The sequence below is a fragment of the Phascolarctos cinereus genome, unplaced genomic scaffold, assembly GCF_003287225.1.
Source record: "Phascolarctos cinereus isolate Bilbo 61053 unplaced genomic scaffold, phaCin_HiC Scaffold_2;HRSCAF=192, whole genome shotgun sequence".
Lineage (NCBI taxonomy): Eukaryota > Metazoa > Chordata > Mammalia > Diprotodontia > Phascolarctidae > Phascolarctos > Phascolarctos cinereus.
In genome coordinates this window covers 227,180,320-227,203,134 of record NW_027555625.1, presented here as the reverse complement: position 1 = coordinate 227,203,134, position 22,815 = coordinate 227,180,320, and the positions used below count along the sequence as shown (strand labels likewise).

General features: G+C 41.5%; 1 pseudogene; it reads right to left on the bottom strand.

Annotated features, from left to right (window-relative positions):
* Nucleotides 1-14,305: 14,305 nt before the first annotated feature.
* On the bottom strand, nt 14,306-15,463 carry LOC110206411 (peptidyl-prolyl cis-trans isomerase H pseudogene; annotated as a pseudogene).
* Nucleotides 15,464-22,815: the final 7,352 nt, after the last annotated feature.

Sequence of the window (22,815 nt, the reverse complement as noted above, 5' to 3'; positions counted from 1 at the left end):
CCAGGTTTCCTTCTAGCCCTAAGTTCCTATGAGGAACTAAATTCTTATGAGAAGCCCTTCTGTTTGGAGGTGCCAAAGGGCGTCTCTAACTCTGAGCTGATTGGGCAGCCGTTGGTAACCAGAGAGAGGATTCTGGTCTAAGCTGAGACCAGACCCCGGGGTGGCTCAAACTGTCACCCATTTCCTGGCCAGGGACAATGGGCTAATCCCATGCCAAACCACAGGGGCTTGGCTTGCCATCAAGAGCTTTCTTGTGCCCAGTCCAGCCTGGGTTTCTAGACCGCATAATGCTCTCCCAGGGACAGGATGGTTTGGAATGATTTCATGGGGCATTGAGCCCAGGCCCTTCCCAGCTCCTCTAACCCCTGTCACCTCAATGGCTGCTCTCTAGTGTTTCACAGTTTTGTAGAGGTTGGATGACAGTTCTTCCCAAATTCCTGGCACCCAGCAAGGGACAGGGGTTGCTGATCTTTGCAGTGCTCCTTGGGTTTGGAGGAAGGAAGATGAGCCACCACTTGTAGGAAAATCTCTTAGAAGGGAGGGCTGGTAACTATAGCATGAAAGGGCAAGAAATTAATATAAGAGGAAATCAGCTACCCAGGATTTTTACTGTCATATGGATCTCAGGGTCAGGGCAAGGAAGACAGTTTGTGGTGCTGTTGGTTGGGATTCACTGTCTTATAAGACAACCTTTGCTTCAATGAGGGAGGGGTTATACAGAGTTTCTAGTGTTTTCCTTTTCATCAATTAGCAACTAATAGGATCATAGCATTAAGGGCTGGAAAGGACTCTACTCTCTCAGGGGTGCTTAACCTTGGCACTTACCTATCTCCAAAGACTCTATGGATAGTTTTAGGAAACCTATGAACTTGGATAGGAAAAAAATTACAACTTTATTTTTCACTAATTACTAACCGAATTTTAGCATGTCCTTCAACTGTTTTAAGACATTATTCAGAGAAGGAGTTTATAGGGGTCACCAGACTGCCCAAGGGGGTCTGTGACACACAAAAAGGTTAAGAACTGCTACATATTTTTTTCTTTAAAAGAAAAAACCTGACATATTTTGTTTTGACCCAACAGAATTTCCTCCAAACACTCAAACCACTTTACAAAGCACATTCCCTGAAACATTTTGTCAATGTTAATTGAAAGGAGGGACTTGTCCTTTAATTTTGACAGTAGGATATGAATGTTGGCCATTTTGTAAATGTATCTGACCAAAGTTCTGTTGACTTTATTTGCTGTGGTCATTGTTTATATAGTTCTTTTGGTCCTTCTTTCTTCAATTTGTATTACTTATAAAATGCTTCCTATGTTTCTCTGAATTCTTCAGATTTGTTATTTCTTGTGAAATGGTAATATTTTTTTTACAGTCATATATCATAATTTATTCAGTCATTTCTGATTTGTTGGATACATATTTATTTTTCAGCTTTTTTAAAAAAAACAAATAATGTTGTTCCAAACATTTTTGCAAATATGAGTATATTCTTGCTGTCTATAACAATACATAGCCCCAGGAATGGAATCTCTAGATCAAAAGGTATGAATGAATTTCTATTTTTTTTTTACAATTTTGTTAATTTACTTATTTTTAGTTTTCAACATTCACTTCCACGAGATTTTGAGTTCCAAATTTTCTCCCCCTCTCGTCCTTCCTCCCACTCCAAGATGGTGTGCATTCTGAACACCCCTTCCCCTAATCTGCTCTCCCTTCTATCTCCTCTCTCCCTCCACCCCCCCAGCCACTTCACTTTCCCCCTTCTCCTTCTATTTTCCTGTAAGGCAGGATAGATTTCTATACCCATTGCCTGTATATCTTATTTCCCAGTTGCATGTGGAAACAATTTTTAACATTTGTTTTTAAAACTTTGGGTTCCCAATTTTCTCCCTTCCTCTCTCCCCACCCACCCTCACTGAGAAGGCAAGCAACTCGATACAGGTTATACATGTGTAGTCATGTAAAACATTTCCATCACAGTCATGTTATGCAAAACTGTATTTCCCTTCCTCCTATCCCGACCCCCGTTTATTCTATTCTTGCTTTTGACCATGTCCCTCTGTAGAAGTGTTTGCTTTTGATTACCCCTTCCCCTAATCTGTCCTCCTCTCTATCATCCCCCTGCTTTCTTATCCCCTTCTTCCCTATTTTCCTGTAGGGTAAGATTGACTTTCTATTTCTTGCATAAATCCAAATTGTTTTCCAGACTAGTTGAACCACTTTACAAGTGTGTCTGCAATGAGTTAGTGCGACTATCTTCCTCCCCTCCAACAGCGAATTTTGCCATCTTTCAGAGTCTTTGCTAGCTTTATGGGTATGAAGTGACATCCCAGAACTGTTTTTAATTTTCCTATTGTTTCTGATTATTTGTTATTTTGTACATTTCTCAGTAGATGATCATTGACAGTTTGTATTTTTTTGAAAATGATTCCTATCTTTTGATTACTTTTCCATTGGAGAATGGCTCCAGCCCTCTCAACTTTGAACCCCTGACCTTTCCCTCCATACTTAATAGACTGTAAGTTCCTTAAGAGCAGGGATCCTTCTTCATTACTTCCACACACTTCCTCAGTAGCGATACTTTCTTCTGGTGTAGGTTGCAGCTCCTTTGTATCTTCTCATACTTTGTGATTCCTGTCTTTGCCTTTCTTTAAAACCTCCATAGCAGATCTGTCTTCTGGCTCCTTTAATATGTCCTGAGTCCCAGTGCAGAATGTGGACTAGCTGTCTCTTCACCCTCTTCCTTGCAGTATGACTCACCTGCTCCCTTTTCTACTTATACATATGCTTCATAATATCTTTGACATGTCTCATTTACATACAGTGCTTTAAGGCTTCTGAGTGCTTTCCTCACACCCACCCTATGATGTAGGTTGTGTAAGTATTATCCTATTATACCTATTCCACAGATGACAAAACTAAGAGGGACTTGCCTAGGTTGACACAGCTAGGATGAGCTAGGAGTCCAGTCCAGGTCTTTTGACTCCAAATTCATTGTCTCTTTCCATTATATCCACTAGATGGCAGGTAGGTGGCACAGTGGAGAGAGTGCTAAACTGGCATAATTTTTACTAGAAGCAGCCAGGTGGTGCAGTGATAAACCTCTGGGTGTGGAGTCAGGAAGACCTGAGTTTAAATCTAACCTCGGACACTTACTAGTGGATGATCCTGGACAAATCACTTAAACTTTTGTCTGCCTTAGTTTCCTCACCTGCAAAATGGGGATAATAATAGCATCTACCTCACAGGGTTTTTGTGAGAATCAAATGAAATAATAATGGTACAGTACTTAGCACAGAGCCTGGCATATAGTAGGCACTTAATAAATGCTTGTTTTCTTCCTACATTATGCTACATCTCCTGTACGCTATTTTCTTGCGTGCAGGTCCTCATTGCTAACATGTTGCAGCATTTTTACATTCCTTTTGAGTCCCCTGTAATTTTGAACTTCCTTGATATATCAATTTCCCATGACATACGGCTAGGGAACATCAACAGAAGAATAATGGTGTTTAAAAAAAAAAAAGATGGGCTTTTGCCTATTTCTAGTGTTCTGAGAGGGCAGGGACTGTGTCTTATTTTACATTGTATCCCCGGCTCTTTAGCACAGGAGTCTGGGCAGAGATTGTGGTAATGATGTTTTACATTTGTATCTTCTCTAGCATTGAGGATAGGGCTTTGGAATGAATGGACAAGAACTTTGATCTTAGGGTACTCATCATTGTTCTCATGATTGATCTTTGGAGTCAACCAACAAAAATTAAGCCCCTACTATGTGCCAGACACTATGCTAAGCACACACACACACACACACACACACACACACACAGAGAGAGAGAGAGAGAGAGAGGGAGAGAGACAAAGAGAGACAGAGAGAGAGAGAGAGAGAGAGAGAGAGAGAGAGAGAGAGAGAGAGAGAGAGAGAGAGAGGCAGACAGGCAGACAGAGAGAGAAAGAGAAGAAGGGGAGAGAGGGGGGGAGAGAGAGAGAGAGAGAGAGAGAGAGGAGAGAGAGAGAGAGAGAGAGAGAGAGAGAGAGAGAGAGAGGCAGATAGGCAGACAGAGAGAGAAAGAGAAGAAGGGGAGAGAGAGAGAGAAGGGGGTGGAGAGAGAGACACACACACAAAAAGAGTCCGATGATAGTCCTGCCCACAAGGAGATAAAAAAATCTAATGGGGAGATAATATGCAAATACATAGATACAAACTAGCTATATTCAGGGTAAAAAGGAAGTAATTAACAGAAGGCATTAGGATTAAGAGAGGTTGAAAAGACTTATTGTAAAATACAGGATTTTAGTTGAGACTTAAAGGAAGCTGGGGAAGTCAGTAGGTGGAGCTGAGGAGGGAGAGCCTTCAGGCATGGGGCACAGGCAGAGAAAATGCACGGAGCAGAGAGACGGAGTGTCTTGTATGTGGAACATCAAAGAGGCCAGTGTCACTATGGAGGTGTAAGGGTATAAGAAGACTGGAAAGATAGGAGGGGGCTAGGTTATAAAGGGCTTGAATGATAAGTAGAATATTTTGTATTTGATAATGGAGGAAATAGGGGGCCACTGGAGTTTATTGAGGGGAGGGGATGACATGGTTGGACCTGTGCTTTAGGAAGATCACTTTGGTGCCTGAATGGAGGATGGAGTGGAGTGGGGAGAGGCAGAGGCACTTGGGCTAATCAGCACGCTATTGCAATAGTCCAGGCATGAGGTGATGAGGGCATGCACTAGAGTGGCAGCAGTGTCAGAAGAGAGGAGGGAGCCTATACAAGAGATGCTGCAAAGATGAAATCAATGTACTTATCATCTATGGATAACAGAAGAATTCATGACCAAACAGGAGATAGAAAAGCAAATAATTTTGATTATATTAAATTGAAAAGTTTTTGCACAAAGCCAATGCAACTAAGATTAGAAGGAAGGTAGAAAATTGGGAAAGAATTTTTACAACCAGTCTCTCTGATAAGGGCCTCATTTCTAAAATATACAGAGAATTAAGACAAATTTATAAGAATACAAGCCATTCCCCAATTGATAAATGGTCAAAGGATATGAACCGACAGTTCTCAGATGAAGAAATTAAAGCCATCTATAGTCGTATGGAAAAATGCTCTAAATCATTATTGATGAGAGAAATTTAAATCAGAACAACTCTGAGGTACCACATCACACCTCTCAGATTGGCTAACATGACAAAACAGGAAAATGATAAATGTTGGAGAAGATGTGGAAAAATTGGAACACTAATGCATTGTTGGTGGAGTTGTGAAATGATCAACCATTTTGGAGAGCAATTTGGAACTATGCCCAAAGGGCAATAAAAATGTGCATATCCTTTGACCCAGCAATAGCACTTCTAGGGCTTTATCCCAAAGAGATCATACAAATGGGAAAAGGACCCACATGTACAAAAATATTCATAGCAGCTCTTTTTGTGGTGGCAAAGAATTGGAAATTGAGAGGATGCCCATCAATTGGGGAATGGCTGAGCAAGTTGTGGTATATGAATGTAATGGAATACTATTGTGCTATAAGAAATGATGAACAGGCAGACTTCAGAAAAACCTGGAAAGACTTATATGGTCTGATGCTGAGTGAAGTGAGCAGAACCAAGAGGACTTTGTACACAATAACAGCCACATTGTGCGATGATTAATATTGACAAACTTAACCCTTCTCAGCATTACAAGGATCTAAGACATCTCCAGAGGCCTCGGGATGGAAAATGCTGTCCACATCCAAAGAAAGAACTATGGAAGTTGAATCACTATCATTTTTTTTTCTCTTCTGTTGAGTTTTGTTTCCTCTTTCTGATGGTTCCTCCTATTGGTTTTAATTTTTACTTACAACTTCACTAATGTGAAAATATGTTTAATAGGAATGTAAATGTATAGCCTATATGAGATTGTGTGCCATCTTGGGGAGGGTAGTGGGGAGGAAGGGGAGAAAAATTTTAAACTCAAAAGCATATGGAAGTGATTGTTGATAAATCAAAATAAACTAATAAAATTTTTAAAAAAAGATGAAATCAATTACCCTCGGTAACAGATTGGATATAGGGGATAGTGAGGAATCCAGGATGACACCTACGTGGCAAGCCTGGGACTGGGAGGATAGTGTTGCCCTCTACAGCAATAGGGAGTGTGGTAGGGGGAGGCTTTAGGGGGAAAGATAATGAGTTCTGTTTTAGACTTGTAGAGTCTAAGATGCCTACTAGACATCCAGTTTAAGGTATCTGAAAGGCAGTTGGACATGTGAGATTAGAGGTCAGCAGAGAGGTTGGGGCAGGATGGGTAGATTTGAAAATCACCAGCATAGAGATAATTAAATCCATGGTTGCTGATGAAATGACCAAGTAAAGTATTATATAGAAAAAAGAGGACCCAGGACAGAACCCTGTGGGACACTTGTGGTTAGAAGACATGATCTGAATGAGTGAAATTCAGAAATCCATCCCCACTTTCAGAAGCTTAGAATGCTTCATAGATGTCATTATGCCATTCATCTTTAAGGTATCTGTAGATAGGACATATACTGGGATAAGTCTGATTGGACAGGTGAAGAAGCTAAGGCATTATCCCCTGAGGGATGAAACAAATCCACAGAACAAGGAATTCCAGATCTCCAGCCTTCTGGCTTCTATCCAAGAGAATGGGGATGAATGGGCTCATGTTTCCATATTGTTCTGCAGGAATGCATAAATTTATTTTTTTTAATTAATTTATTTTGATTTATCAACAATCACTTCCATAAGCTTTTGAGTTTAAAATTTTTCTCCCCCTCCCTCCCCACTTCCCCCCCCCCCAAGACAGCACTAAATCTGATGTAGGCTATGCATATACATTCCTGTTAAACATATTTTCACATTAGTGATGTTGTAAGTAAGAATTAGAACCAATAGGAGGAATCACCAGAAAGAGGAAACAAAATACAACAGAAGAAAAAAATAGCAAATAGTATCCTTCAATCTGCATTCAAACTCCACAGTTCTTTCTTTGGATGTGGATAGCATTTTCCATCATGAGGCTTTTGGAGATCCTTGTATTGCTGAGAAGGGTTAAGTCTATCAATACTAGTCATCACAAAATGTGGCTGTTACTGTGTACAACATTCTCCTGGTTCTGCTCACTTCACTCAGCATCAGACCATACAAGTCTTTCCAGGTTTTTCTGAAGTCTGCCTGTTCATCATTTCTTATAGCACAATAGTAAGGAATGCATAGATTTCTCAAGGAAAATTCCTAGGGGTATAATGAGAGCTACTTCTTTCTGGAAAGAGAGGCCACAGTCCAAGAGAGAAACAGCAGGCCAGTGACTTAGATGGGACACAGGGCTTAGTGGGAGACTCACATTAGCTTTTTTCTTAAGTTCAGGAGAAGTAAGCAAGGTCCTGGAAAGGAGGGAAACACAGGGGTAAGCTTCATAGGTTCTGAGGCTTTAGAATATCGGAGGCAGAAAGGACCTTAAAATATAGAAAGTCAGAGTCAGAGGGAACCCTAGAACATTTACTATCAGAGCTGGAGGGCACCTTAGATATGGGCATAGAATACCAAAGCCAGAGGGATCTCAAAGTAGAAAGTCAAAGCCAGAATAGATCTTAGTACATAGGATGATAGAAATAGAAGAGATTTTCAAATATAAAATACCAGAGCCAGACTATCAGAGCCAGAGTGAACCTTAAGAATGTTAGGGCTGGAATGAATCTTAGAACGTAAGACTGTCAGAGCTGGCGGGTAACTTCCCATCCTGTGGTCCCTTAGAGATGCTTGAATTCATATGCGAATCCAATAGCCCATATGCTTTTTGTAGATTGAACAAATAACATCTAGCAATATATATATTACTATTTTTCAAATGTATGCCAGTGCAACTGTGACTAATAAAATGCAAATTTATTTTAAAGGCATTGCTGAACTTGTAGCCTTTGTTCATTATGTACTTTCTTGGTGAATATATAATCAAGCAATCTATAAGCATTTATTAAGTGCCCACTACGTTCCTGTCATTTTGCTGTCTACTGAGGATACAAAGGCAAAAAGGAAACCGTCTTTGTGATCCAAAGAACTAACATTTTCTTAAAGGGGACATGTACACATAAGATATAGATAGATAGATAGATAGATAGATAGATAGATAGATAGATAGATAGATAGATAGATATACAAACTATATACAACAACACAGCGTAATTTTGGGAGAATGGGCACTGACAGATGAGGATGATCAGGAAAAACTTCATATAGAAAGTAGTGCTTGAACTGAGTCCCGAAATAACTAAGGGATTTTAAAAATTAAATTGAATTTTAATTATATTATTTATAAAATTAATTTAGTACTTTATTTTTCCCCAATTACATATAAAAACAATTTTTAACATTCATTTTTTAAATTTTGAGTTCCAAATTTTCTCCCTCCCTCTCAAACCCCTCACCCCAATTGAGAAGGCAAGCAAATTTGATATAGGTTATACATATGTAGTCATGCAAAACATATTTCCATGTTAACTAAGGGATTCTAAGAGACCAGATGAGGAGGTAGTGCAATGAGGAGGCATGTGGGATGACTGGTGCAAAGCCACAGAGAGGAAAGATGGAGTGCTCTGTTTGAAGAATAGCAAGGCCAGTTTTACTGAGCCATAGAGTTCTAGAAGGAAGAGGAGTAATGTAGAATGAAGTTGGAATGTGTGTGTGTGTGTTGGGGGGGGGGAAGATTACAAAGGACTTTAAATACCAGACACAGCCCTAGAGGCTACGATAAGGAGCTGCTGGCATTGATTGAGTAGGAGAATAACTTGGTCAAACCTGAGCTTACACAAAATCACTTTGGCAGTTAGGTAGAAGATGGATTGGAGGCAGCGATCCCAATTAAGAAGCCATTGTGATAGTCCCAGTGAAAGATGATGAGGACCTGAACTGTGGTGGCACCTGTGTGAATAATGAGGAGACAAATGATGGAGATGTGGAGGTAGAAATGAAGAAATTTGGCAACTGCTTGGATATGTGAGGTATGACTCCACACTCTCAACAATAATGCTGAGGTTGCAAAACCTCATGTGATTGGAAGAATGGTGTTGAGTTTGAGCTGTCAATGCAGTTAGTGACGCAGGATTGGAGCTTAGGAGAGAACGTAGGGCTGGATATTTGGATATTTAGATCTGGGAGTCATCTGCATAGACATAATTAAATCCATATAAGTTGGGTTCAATTAAAATCAAATTTAAGTGAAATGTGAATTGTGAAAGAAAGACTTGAAAGGATAGTAAATAGCTCAGAATAGAAATTAGAAAATCTTTCCTGAGTAATAAAGACTTCCTAAAAATTAGAATGGACCCAACAGAAATCAATAATTGCATGAGGCAAGAACAAAATCTAAAGATTGAAAAATACAAGGAAATGTAAAGTATCTATTTTTTAAACTGACCTAGAAAACAAGCCAGAGAGATATATTTTAAGAATAATCAGACTCCCTGAAAACTATGAGAAAAAAATCTACACAGCCTGTTTCAAAAAAAATTTTTAAATGAAAATTGCCTAGACTTATTAGAACAAAAGGCAAAGTGAAAATAGAAAGAATTCCCTAGTCACTGCTTGAAAGAAACCCCAAAATGAAAACTCTCAGGAATATCATATACAAAATCCACAGCCTCCAGGTCAAAGAACAAAAAAACACTCCTAGCAGCCGAAAAGAAAGAGTTTAAGTGCCCAGGAACCATAGTCACAATCACACAAGCCCTGGAAAATTCTACTAAAAATGAAAGAAGATCTTGGAATACAATTCCTGGCTAGAAAAATAGTACACCTAACTATGGCTGGTAAGGATACTAATCAAGACATCTAGGAATCAGACCAGCATGGGGGAAAACATTAGGTTAAGGTCAATTGGAGGAGAAACAAGGGATTTTGTTGCTGGAGTATACTAGAGACCATTTGAATATAAAGAGGAAATAGATTAGGAGTTTGGGAAACAAATCACAAGTCGATCACAGAGGCATGATATGGTCATGATAGGGGACTTAAATTATACAATCATCTGCTGCAGCTGACTCTCTTGCAAAAGCAGAGCAACTAATAACTTCTTGACTTGGCTAAATGAAAATTTCACCCAAGAGATGGATGAACTAAAAAGGGGAAATACTATTCCAAATCCGTCCTTGAATAAATGACAGAAAAAGAGAGGAAATCTTACATGTATCATACAATTTGGGAAAGCAGATTTCAAAGGGTTCAGAGGAAAGATAGGATTCTATGGAATAAAAATTTAGAAGGAAATTCAGCTCAGGAGGGTTGGAAGATGCTCAAAAATGACAATTAGGAAAGCTATCCTAGTGAGGAATAAAAATGAGATTTGTCTGATGAGATTATTATGGATGCATAAGGAACTTGCCAACCAATTTAGATGTTTTTAAAGAAATGTACAGAAGATGGAAGCAAAGCCAGATAATAGAAAATGAATGTTTGATTGTGGCATTGTCCTTTAAAAAACAGTATCAGAAATACTAAAGTTCAGAATGAACTGAGTCTGGTAAAGGAAGCTAAGGAGCTAAAGCTCCTAAAAATTATTTTTCAAGCTAAAAACCTTTTTCAGCCAAAGAGTTTTTTAAAAGCCATATTTGGAGAAAAGAGAGATCATCAAAAGCATAGAAGCTTTGCTTGGGGTGGGTGGAGTGATAACAGACAACAGAGAGAAACTTACCTATTCTTATTTTGCTTCTGTTTCTTTGCCCAAGGAGAATGATCTTTGTACTTGGAATGACAAAACAAAAGTGGGTGATGACCAACTGGTACCTGACATAAGTAAGGAGATAGTAAGGGAGCATCTTGTTGTCTTTGATTAATCGAAGTTACCTGACCTAGGTGAACTACATCCTTGGGTACTGAAATAATTGATAAATATGATTGCTGAGCCATTCTCAATGACCTTTGAAAGAGTGTGGAAAATAAGAGAGGTACCACAAAGAATAAATATCCCAATTTTGAGAAAAGAGAAGAAAATAGTCTAGAAGCCATAGGTCAATGAACATGACTTCAACTCCTGGGAACATTTTAGAACTGATCATCAAAGAGTGGGTTGGTGAACATCAATAAAGGGAAATAGTAATGGCTTCATCTAGAAGAGGCCATGCCAGATTAACCCTATTTCTTTTTTTTGGCCGGGTTACCAAACTGGTAGATGAATGGAAGGCTGTAGATGTAGGTTACCTAGATATTATCAAGGTTTTGGACAAAGAATCTCCTGCTATTCTTTGGGAAAAGCTAGAGAGAAATAGACTAGACAATAATATAGTCAGATGGATTTATATCTGATTGAATGGCTGGACTTTCAATAAGAGCTTTTAATGGTTTGATGTCCATGTGGCAGGAGGTGTCCAATGGAGTGCCCCAGCGATCTATGCTTGGCCCTGTCTTGTTTGGCATTTTTATCAGTGATATATAAAGACATAGATGGCATGCTCATCAAATGCTTAGATGACACTGAGCTGAGTGCATGACAGAAAGAGGATCTCAAAAGATCTCGACAGGCTAAAACACTGGGCAGAATCTAACAAGATGAAACCAAATGAGGATAGATGTGTAAATTCTTATTTTTGGGTATGGAAAAGATCAACTTCACAAGTACAGGATAGTGGAGAGGGCTTAAGCAGCAGTTAGCTTATATGAAAAAGACCTGAGGATTTTAAGTGAACTTCAAGTTCAATATGAGTTAGTAGTGTGATATGGCAGCCAAAAGAGCCCTGGAGATCCTGGGCTGCAGAAGAGAAGGGCATAGCTTGGAAGAACAAAAAGGTGTTAGTTCCTCTGTACTTTGCCCTAGCCAGACCACATTTGGAGCACTGTGTTTAGTTCTGGGCACCACAGATTAAGAAGGATGATGCAGAGTGTCCAGAGGAGGTGAAAGGATGTCATTCAAGGGTCTTTGGAGGAACTGGGGATGTTTATGTTGGAGAAAGAAGAATCAGTGGGATATGACGCCTGTCTTCAAGTGTTTGGTGGACTGTCCTATGGATGAGTGCTTAGACATGCTCTGGTTGACCACAAGGGGCAGAACGAGGAGCAGTGAGTAGCAGGTTCCAAGACTTCCAAACATTTGTTGTTCGTCCTTTGCTCTAGAAGAGGACCAGTGACTTCAAGAGGGTGATGTCTTAACATTCCCGTGAATTGGATTGAAGTGAGGCAGAGCTACACAAAGTCATCAGCCTCGTTCTCTCCTCCAGGGTCTTTGAAGTCCAATGACAAGACAGAAGTCAAGAAGACTGGCGATGGCCCTGGATACAGTGGGTGACTTTGGCCTTTCCAAATTAAGGTCTTTCCCAAGTCCCAGTTTGTCTGAGGCCACGCTCATTCAGTGATTAAGGGCTAGGTAAGTATTGAGACAGACAAAAGATGGCCTAATTTACCATCACAAAAATATTAATCTGGGAGGGGAAGACCTTCAAAGTTTCTGGCCAGAACAGAAAACAGTTGCTATTTACACTCATTCTAAGCTACCAAAACCTAAATTATGAAAAAATGCACCTGGCAGGAATGACAATCTCTCTTGGAGAAGAGTGGAGGAAGATGAGGCTAGAGATGTCTGTTCTGCCTCCCTTGCAACCACAAACAACAACAGCCCCTTGCCACATGTGGTCCCTCTCTCCATAACATTTACAGCTATCCAGGGGTAGAAGGGGAAGCCTCTAGAGGTGGTGGGTTCTTCCTCCCTGAAAGTCTTCTAGCGAAGGCCTGGAGGCCTATTTGTGGATGTTGTATTGTGTATTTCTGTTGGCTATGGGTTAAACTAGAGGTCTGCTGAGATCTGTTCCAAGTCCCAAACTCTGTGATTCCCTCTGGAGCCACACAGAATAACCATACTTCCTCTTCTACAGAAGACCTCTCAGTACATGAAGGCTCCTCTTCTCCTCAGTTCCTTCATGGGATCCTCATATGTTTTGGTCTCCAGTCCCCTCAATCAGCTGGTCTTGAGCTATGGTGCACAGAATTGGGCCCAGTACTCCAGATGAGTCTGATTGTATTTACTAATAACGTGTTGTATCATAATGCAAGCAATCTTTCCCTTCTGTGATCCTCAGCCCTCGTCTCCCTCCCTCAGAATGTCATCGAATCTGCAGTGACTGGTGGTGAGGAAAGAACAGCCACCACCTGACTTGTCTTCCCCCATCATTCAGGCTGCTTGACTACTCCCATTCCTTCTGATGAGATGAAAGACCACCAGATTTTTCACCTTCCCTAGTACTGCATCTCAAGATCCTCTGGGCTAGAAGTGTTAGACTCATGGTCTGGGGACTCTCAAACAGCCCTCAAACTCCTTGAGTGTAGTCCTAACAAGATTAAAATGTAATTGGGAAATTTTTGATAATATATATAAAATACAGTACAACATAATATTAATTTGTAGTTTTCTAAGTCGTTATGTGGCCTCGGGGACCCTTTTCTTTTTGAATTTGATAGCAGTGCTTTAGAGGCAGTTAGGTAGTACAGTGGATAGAGCACTGGTCCGGGAGTCAGAAAGACTCATCTTTCTTGAGTTCAAATCTGGCCTCAGATGCTCACTAGCTATGTGACCCTGGGCAAGTCATTTAACCCTGTTTGCCTCAGTTTCCTCATCTGTCAAATGAGCTGGGGAAGGAAATGGCAAACCACTCTAGAATCTGTGCCAAGAAAACCCCAAATGGGGTCATGAAGAGTCAGACACAACTGAAATGACTGAACAACAACAGGGCCCTGCCTCTATGCTCTGTCATCCCCCAGTTCTATCACCTGACCTACTTATGTAACCTCAGGACCTGTGGACCTTGCCATCCTCTCCACTGTTGAATCCTTAGGGCTTCTCAGACCTTTTGTCTGCCCTATAACCAAACTTTCTCTTACATGTTGGCCTCCCCAATTAGAGTATGAACTGTCTTGATTTTTCTATTTGTACCTCCAGCACTTAGTACAATTCTTTGCACGTGGTAAGTACTTAATAAATGCTTTTTCATTCATTCATTCATTCATTCATTCATTCATTCATTCATTCATTCATTCATTGCCTTCCTCAGGCCTTTTGAGTCTTGACCTTAAATTTGTTCCTTCTCCCTGAGGCACTGGGTGGGGGTCCCAATTTTGCTCTGTATTGACCCTACAAGGGGCAGAAGTGTGATTTGTTTCAAATGGGAGTTCAGGGTGTGCTCAGGGATGGGACTGTACTTCTTGATCTAGCTTCTTTCTAAAAGAGCTTTGCCTAGCTTAGACTGAGTGGGGAGCAAGAGCTGCTGAGCATAAATGGACAGAAAGGACAGTTTCATCAAGAGATGATCAGTTTATTTCAAGCTCCTAAAGGTGCAGGTTAATATAGCCTCAGGTGCCACACAGGGGACTGAGAGCCCATAGGAAGAGATAAAGAAGGGGGCAAAAATGGTCAAAGGATGGAAGTGTGGGCAAACAGTGGCATGGGGACCCAGGGACTGGCATGGAGGGCCATATTTCAACCTCCCACTACACCTACGTTGCCCAGGACTCTGGCCTTCTCCTTACTTGGAGAGGTAAGAGCGTAAGGCAATCAATCAAATACTAGGATTCTGCAGGTTCTGGCTCCCCTTCCTTCCTAAGGCCTCTGTTTAGGTCTCCCTGAGCAGAATATGTGGGACAACTATCACATGGACAAATCTTGGAGAAGACCACAGCCTCTGAGGCTGCTCTCATTTTTTTTTTTTTTTACCAAAATACAAACTTCATTTACAGTTGAAAACTTAAAAATAAAAGGCTTGGGGTCCTGAATCCATGACAGGTCCTATCTCTTGATCACCAAGGCAGGCAGTAACCAAGGAATCAAGGTGGGAGGCCAATCCATCTTCTCAGAAGCATCACCCAGGGCAAAAGGAAGCCTGATTCAGCACCGACCTCCACCACATCTCCCCACACTGGCAGATGACCACAGGAAGCTTGGGCTTGTTGTTGGGTCCAGCGGGAACATTCTCAATTTTCCTCATCACTAAAAGTCCATCAATATTTTTCCAAACACCACGTGCTTCCATCCAGCCAGTCACACTTGGGGCAGGTGATAAAGAACTAGCAGCCATTGGTACTGGGGCCGCTGTTTGCCATGGAAAGCAGACCTAGAGCTGAGTGCCTCGATTTAAAGTTTTCATCTGCAAATAGTCCCCGGTAAATGCTTGCAACTCTAGTGCCAGCTCCATTTACAAAGTCTCCTTGTTGGATCATGAAATCTTTTATAACCCTGTGAAAAGTGCTTCCCTTGCATCCGACAGGGACTCCATCTTTCCTGAACTCTCCTGTGCAGAACTGCCTGAAATTCCCTGCTGTCTTGGGCACAAGGTCCGCAAAGAGCTCAGTCTTCATTCGGCCGACCTCCTGGCCACCGATGCTAACATCAGAGAAGACGATGGGGTTGACGGGGCTTGAATTTGCCACTGCCATGATCCCGACCGGCTGCTCTCATTTTTACAGGCTCTGGGTATTGGGGACCCAGTCAGGGCTTCAGATTTTCCCTCTCATGCATCAGAGAGATGAGATTAATAACAACAATAATAAAAGCTAGCATTTATATATGTGCTTTATATATGTTATCTCATTTTATTCTCAAAGCAACCCTAGGAGGTAGGTGCTGTTATTTATCCCCATTTTACAGAAATGGAAATTGAGGCAATCAGAGGTTAAGTGACTTGCTCAGTGTTACTCAGCTAGTAAATGTCTGAGGCTGGATTTTGACGCAGATGTTTCTGACTCCAGGTCCAACACTCTCTACTAAGCCACCTAGCCACCTCTATATGATAATAATGAAGCCTGAGGCCAACTTATAAAAGACCCAGATGTGAGAGAGTATTACTGAACAGGAGAGCAGAGGATACTTCCAGCCTTGGGCACGCAGAGCCAAGCCTGCAGTAGGCACAACTCATTCACCAGTGTGGGAGCCACACTTCTGACCCCAGCAAGGCCAGCCTGGGGAAAAACCAGGACAATGGTAGGCATCAGGAAATGTTTGGGGATTTGAAATAGCTAAAGTTTGTCTTTGTTATCTTCTAGTTCCCTTTCTGTTCTCTGCTCCAGCTTCCTGTTGGAGGCTGCCCTCTGGCTGCCCAAAGACTCCATCACAGAGCTGTACCCTGGCCTCACCTCCCAGCTTAGTGCCCCAGGCATTCCCAGATCCTCTTCTTTCCCCCCATCAAACTCTAATTCCTCAGTGGAACTTCCTGTGCCTCAGCCTGGCAAGGTGGTGGTTATTCCAGGCACAGGTAAGGTTGTCCTGAGTCCTGCAGTAGTCTGTATCCAGACCATGGAGGTACCTTTACCCTCACCCAGATGATGCAGGGTCTGGTACATTAAGCTTCAGTACGGGTTATTCGTGTTGCCCCATCAGCCTGTAGCTGACGGACAGCTCCATTGCTTCACTGTTGTTGTTGTTGATTTGTGACCCTTTTTGGGGTTTTCTTGGCAAAGATACTGGATTGGTTTGCCATTTCCTTCTCTAGCTTATTTTACAGATGAGGAATCTGAGGCAAACAGGGTTAAATGACTAGCCCAGGGTCACACAGCTAGTAAGTGTCTGAGACCAGGTTTGAACTCACATCCAGAATCAAATATAAAATCCTCCATTTGGTTTTAAAAGCCTTCATTTGGCCCCTCCCTTACCCTACAGAACATCATCAACCTAAAAAAGCCTCCTTGCTGGGTTTTTTTCCCACAAGATACTTCATCAATAGACTCTGGGCATTTTTGCTGGCCATCCCCCATACCTAGTATGTAATACCTCCTTGTCTCTGCCTCCTGGCTTCCCCGGATTCCTTCAGGTTTCATCTGAAATCCCACCTTCTGCAAGAACCTTTTCTTGATCCCCCTCAGTTCTAGTATCTTCCCTATGTCATTATTTCCAATTAATCTTTTTTTAATTAATTTATTTTGATTTGGCAACAATCACTTCCATGTGCTTTTGAGTTTAAACTTTTTCTCCCCCTTCCTTCCTACCACCAATTAATCTCACATATACCGTTTTTGTACTTAGTCATTTACCTGTTGTCTTTTCCATTAGACTGTGAGTGCCTTGGGAGCAGGGACTCTTTTTGCATCGCTTTGTATCCCTAACACTTAGCATTGTGCCTGGCACATAGTAGGTGCTTAATAAATGCTTGTTGACTTAAAAACCTGTGTAGAAAGTTACACAAGCCCTGACCCTCACAGAACTTGCCCATAGACTAACGGGAGATCGTGGGAAAGGTTGAGATGGCAACCATACTAAAGTTTCATAGTATTTAGAGGTTGTCTCATCTAGCCTATTCATTTTATAAATGAAGCAATTTAGGTTCACAGAAGTTATGGGACTCCAAGCACACATGCCCAAGAAGGAAAAGAGCCAGAAAATACATGGAAGGACATGTGTTCCCCGGATCAGGCTGTCTGTCCATTGGAGGTCACAACCCTGATGGCTCTCTTAGGATCTCTATCTAATCCAGAATCTCAGTCTTTGTTTCCTAATCCAAAGGTTGGGTTTCTTTCCTGGGGGACATTACCTACCCAATCTCCCACCTAGGGAGATTAATAAATGTTGAATTAGTGAATCAGCAATAGTAGAATGTTCTCAACTCAGTTTATCCTCAAAACAACAAAACTAGGTTTATTTCATGTTTCATGCCGTTCCTTCCATATCGTCCTGTTTGATGCCATTCCATTCCATAGTCACTGATCAGGGCATAACAAATGCTTATTATCTTTTCCTGTAGAGCTGTTCTTTTCCCCAACTTCCCTCTTACAATCAAGGGCAGCAGCATCCTACCAGTCACCCAGGCTGGAAACCTGGGGTTCATCCTTGGCTTCTCCCTCCCCTCTTACCCCACTGATCCAGTCAGTTCTCAAATTTTGTCGTTTCTCCTTTCATAACATCTCACAATGCCTACTAAAAAGCAGCCACCCTGGAGGCAGCTAGGTGGCACAGTGGATATAGCACTGGCCCTGGATTCAGGAGGACCTGAGTTCAAATTTGGCCTCAGACACATAACACTTACTAGCTGTGTGACCCTGGGCAAGTCACTTAATCCCATTGCCTAGCCCCCCCCACCAAAAAAAACCAGCCACCTTAGATCAGGCCTCTATCGCTTCTCAGTTGGATTTATTGCATTATTAAATAAGTAACCTTGAAAACAATAGGAAATTTCACTTCCCTCTCCCTACCCTCAAGAAAATCCTCTGTAATTCTGAAGGTTTTAAAATGACCATGTTTAACAAATAGCTCTAATGGAACATCACACTACATTCAAATGTGCCCAAGTTTAGGTCTAAAAATAAATTCTAAATTTATATTTCACACATGCAGAGCCTCTTATGAAGCTAGATATTCCCCAAAGGGCTATGTAACAGCTTGAGGGATCCAATATTGGTAGAAAGTCTCACTTCTTTTCTGTTTGTTTTCAACTCCAGGTATGAACTTCAAAAAACCATTTAATCTCAGCTAAAACTACTTGACCAAATTCCTACAGGAGCCGACTGACAAAAATTTAACTCTGTGGACATAAACAAAGTTATGGATAGGAATTCTTTGACAAACTGAGACCTGGGAAAGACCTCAGTTTGAAAAGGCCAAGGTCACCTACTGCATCCCAGGCCATCATTACCAGTCATCTTGACTCTTGTCTTGCCAGCGGACTCTGATCACTCTGGAGGAGAGAGTGAGGTTGGTGACTTGGCGCAGCTCTGCCTCACTTGAATCTAATTCACACACAAGTCAAGACATCACCCTCGTGATGTCTTCAAGAATGAAGGACGAACAATAACAACAGCCTTCTAATTGGTTGCCCCACTATAAGCCTCTCCTCATTCCAATCTTTCTTCCACTCATGTACTAAATTCGATTGTCCTAAAGAACAGGTTTGGCCATATCACTCTCCTACTCAGTAAATTCGAGGGGCTTCCTGTTACCTCAAGGAGCAAATATAAGACCCCCGTCACTTAACGCTCTTTACAGTCTGGCCCCTTCCTACCTTTTCAGTCTTCTCATGCTTCACTCTCCTCTCACTCACTACGATCAAACAATACTGGCCTGTTTCTTGAATTGTTGTCGTTGAGTCATGTCCGACTCCATGTGACCATGGGGTTTTCTTGGCAAAGATACTGGAGTGATTTGCCATTTCCTTCTGCAGTGTGTCCCCATTTTACAGATGACTTAGAGGTCATCTGGTCTTGTACCTGCCGCATACCTATGTAACCTGTAGCAACTGGGGACTTGAAATGGTAATGTACACGTCTGAATAGGCTTGCCCCCATCCACCAGAGAAACTGGGAAGCTTGGAAGTTAATTCAGACTTGACTGTTTAGTTGTTTGACATGCTAACTGATGTGGCCTAGAAGTGACATTGAAAGAGTAAGCAGTTACTTGGAACAGAGGTTAACATTAAGGCAATGAAAACGGTATCACGAACATCCCAGAAAGAGTGCAGTGACCTTCTATTTCAGTCTCCCGGAGTAGTTGACTCAGTTTTCTCCAAATTCACATAGTCCTAGTAACCAAAGCATGTGCTGAGGGTCTTATTGGATCTAGTGTCCTCTTAGATAGATCCCTGGCCCTGTGCTAGTTAATATTTTATCAGTGACTTAGATAAAGCCATGGATGGCATACTCATCAAATTTGGAGATGACACAGGTCTTGGAGGGTTGGTTAACATACCGCAGACCAGAGTCAGAATCCTTAAGGTTCTTGATAAGGTAGAGCTGATCATAGGGCTGATTATAAGATGAAAAATTCAATAGAGATGGCTATAAAAAGTCAACTTTACAATAAAAGATGGGGAAGGCACAGTTAGATAGCAGTTGCTCTAAAAAAAAAAGATCTGGGGGTTTTAGTGGACAGCAAACTGAATGTGAGTAACCAGTGTGATGAATAACCATCCAAAAAAAAAGCTGCAGCAATCTTGGGCTGCATTAAGAGAGGCAGAGCTCGTAGGAACAGGGAGATGATGGGCCCACACTGTATACTGCCCTGGTCAGACTTTATCTGCAGTACTGCAGTCAGTTCTAGGCATCATGGATTTAGAAGGCCACCAATAAGCTGGAGAGTGTCCGGAGTGGGGTGTCCACGATGGTGAGGGGCTCTGAGTCTATGTCACTTAAACATCAGGTCAAGAAACTAGATGTTTTTAACCTGGAGGAAATTCAGATAGGACATATGAGCTGCCTTCAAGTATGTGAAAGGCTGTCATGCAGAGAAGAGATTAGATTTGTTCTGTTTTACATAGAGGGGGGAAAAAAGGAAATCAGAAGGGGGCACAGAAGCGAATGAGGTGTTATTTTTACAATTGGGTTTTGTTGTTGTTATTTGCATTTGTTACTCCTGGCCCTGCTGGGGGGGAGCCCTACCCATGGGTCCTTCCAGCACATAGGGTAACTCATTCATTTCACCAATATGGCTCCCTGATAGTACATGGGGCATTATAGAGGGGGGTCACTGCCATATATAGGGCACCCATTTCTCTAATACCACAGGGCATTCCAAATGGAGGTCTACCCAAAGATAGGATAAGTGGGTTATTACAAAAAGACATAAACCAAACTCAGATAAGACCCAAACACATGTGTAGCTCCCCAAAAGGGATTAAAACCTAGATTTGATTGGAATTAACTCTTCAAGCGTTGGATTCCCCCCTAATCCTCCAGCTGTCACCTCTGGCTGACAAGGATCTAGCTTCCCCAACAGGCCTCTTGTCTCTTATTGTTTCTGCCTCTCCTTCTCTGGCTCTGTCTTTCTCTCCAGTTCTCTCCCTCGCCTGCCCTGTTCTTGGGGATTCTCAGAATCTTGGCCATCCGTGGTTCATAGCTGCCAGTATAGCCTCGGGAGCCTGGCTTGCAGAGGCATCAGCTAAGCACACTGGAGATCTGTGGGAGCCAATGTAAGATAGCACTAGGTTGTCGTCACTGAGGCACACAGCTAAAATAACCAGCCACAAGCTGGCAATAATGATCATAACTATCATTAATAGAATGATTTAATGTTTGCAGAGCACTTTACATATGTTATCTCATTTGACAGCCTTGGGAGGATATTATTATCCCCATTTTACAGATGAGACTAAAGGAGGTTAAGTAACTTGTTCAGGGTCACAGGCTATTAAGTGTCTGAGCCAGGATGTGAACTCAGTTCCTCCTGACTTCACAGCTAACAGTCTGTCTACTGTGCTGCTTCTGGGATGCTTTTCAATAAGGAATTAAGAGCAATTCCTATGAGTGCTAGAAGCAGACAGCTTTTACCTGGGTGCTGGCCAGAAGCAGGATGGTATTGATGTAGTTTTCTCTTCCCGTGAGACTTTTTCACTCAGGCTGGGCATGTGAAAAGCAGACACAGAAGACAGGCTAGGGGGAGTTGAAGACACTAGGAATGGCAACATCCAGCCACTGAGGAGGTTTACTTTTGATTTCACTGAGTAAATGTAGTTTGATTTACATGAGCAAGTAATCCGTTTGGATCACTCGAAGCTGGGTGGGAGATTAGATTCTCATTGGGACGGGGACAAAGGTACGCCAGATAAATTGTGAATATAGTAATAATCTTAGACTAGAGCAAATCAGAGACACTGAGAGAGAAGAGGCTGCTCTCACCCATGCAGGAACCGAGGGATTGGAAAAGACTCGGGATTTAGATCTACACGGCCCATCCGAACCTGCACGGAAGGAAGCTGGAGCAATTGGAGTTTTGAGCGCCCTCTGGTGGCTTTGTGGGCTTGGAGCGGTCTAGAGACAGAAAAAGGAGGAAGAAAAAAATATTCTACGAAGTGAGCAAGAATGAGAAGGAACTTATTATTTCTCTATTTGCGGCACATGAGAAGAGGCACATGGGAGGAGTGGGCACCTTATGAACCTCACTCACTCATGTGAACTAGACAAAGGAGGAGAAAACACACATACAGACAAGCAAGAGAGTTTGGTGTCAAAGTACATCAGACTAAATAAGAAAACAGAAGCCAGGGAGTAGGAGTTCAAAGGGAACGTAAAACTGGGGAAATGAGTCACAAGCAAAATAAGTGTCTTCTTCAAGGGTTAGTCATAAAGGGAAAATTTAAAAGAGGGGAAGGATAAGAGCCAAAGATCAGAGTCTGGGCAGGGTAAAGAGAAGTAAGGGGTGATCACTTCAATTACAGATTACAAGTGTTGGTCAGATTCCTTCTCTTTCTCCAACTCTTAATTTTCCAAAGAGAAGAGAAGAAAAACTGTAAGAGACAGGGAAATACATAATTTACAATCATTGCTGTTAATGGAAATGGATGAACTCAACTATACAATGGAAGACAACAGATTGCATTAGAAAATAGAATCCAACAACAGATTGTTTATAAGAAACACACTTGAAACAGAAAGATTTACAGAGAATTAAGATGAAGGGCTAGAGCGAAATTTATTATGCTTCAAGTGAACTAAAAAAAAAGCAGGGGGTAACATTTACGATTTCAGACAAGGAAATAGTAACAATAGATTTGAATAAAAGAGATAAACAGGGAAGCTATTATTTTTGTTTAAAGTACCAGACAACTAATTTATATCAGTCCTGAATATGTGTGGACCAAATCTAGCATCTAAATATTTAAAAGAAAAGTTAATCAAATTACAACAGCAAAACCATAATAGTTGGAGATCTTGATGTGTTCCTTTCAGAACCAGACAAATTAACCAAAAGGTAAACAAGGAAGAAATTAATCATCTGAATAGAATTTGTGAAAGTTAGAGAGATTGCTGGAAACTACTTAATGGAAATACAAATAAATATACATATTTCTTAGATATGAATGGTACCTTTGCAAAAGCTGACCATGTCTTAGGACATAGACAAATGCAAACAAGCAGAAATAGTAAA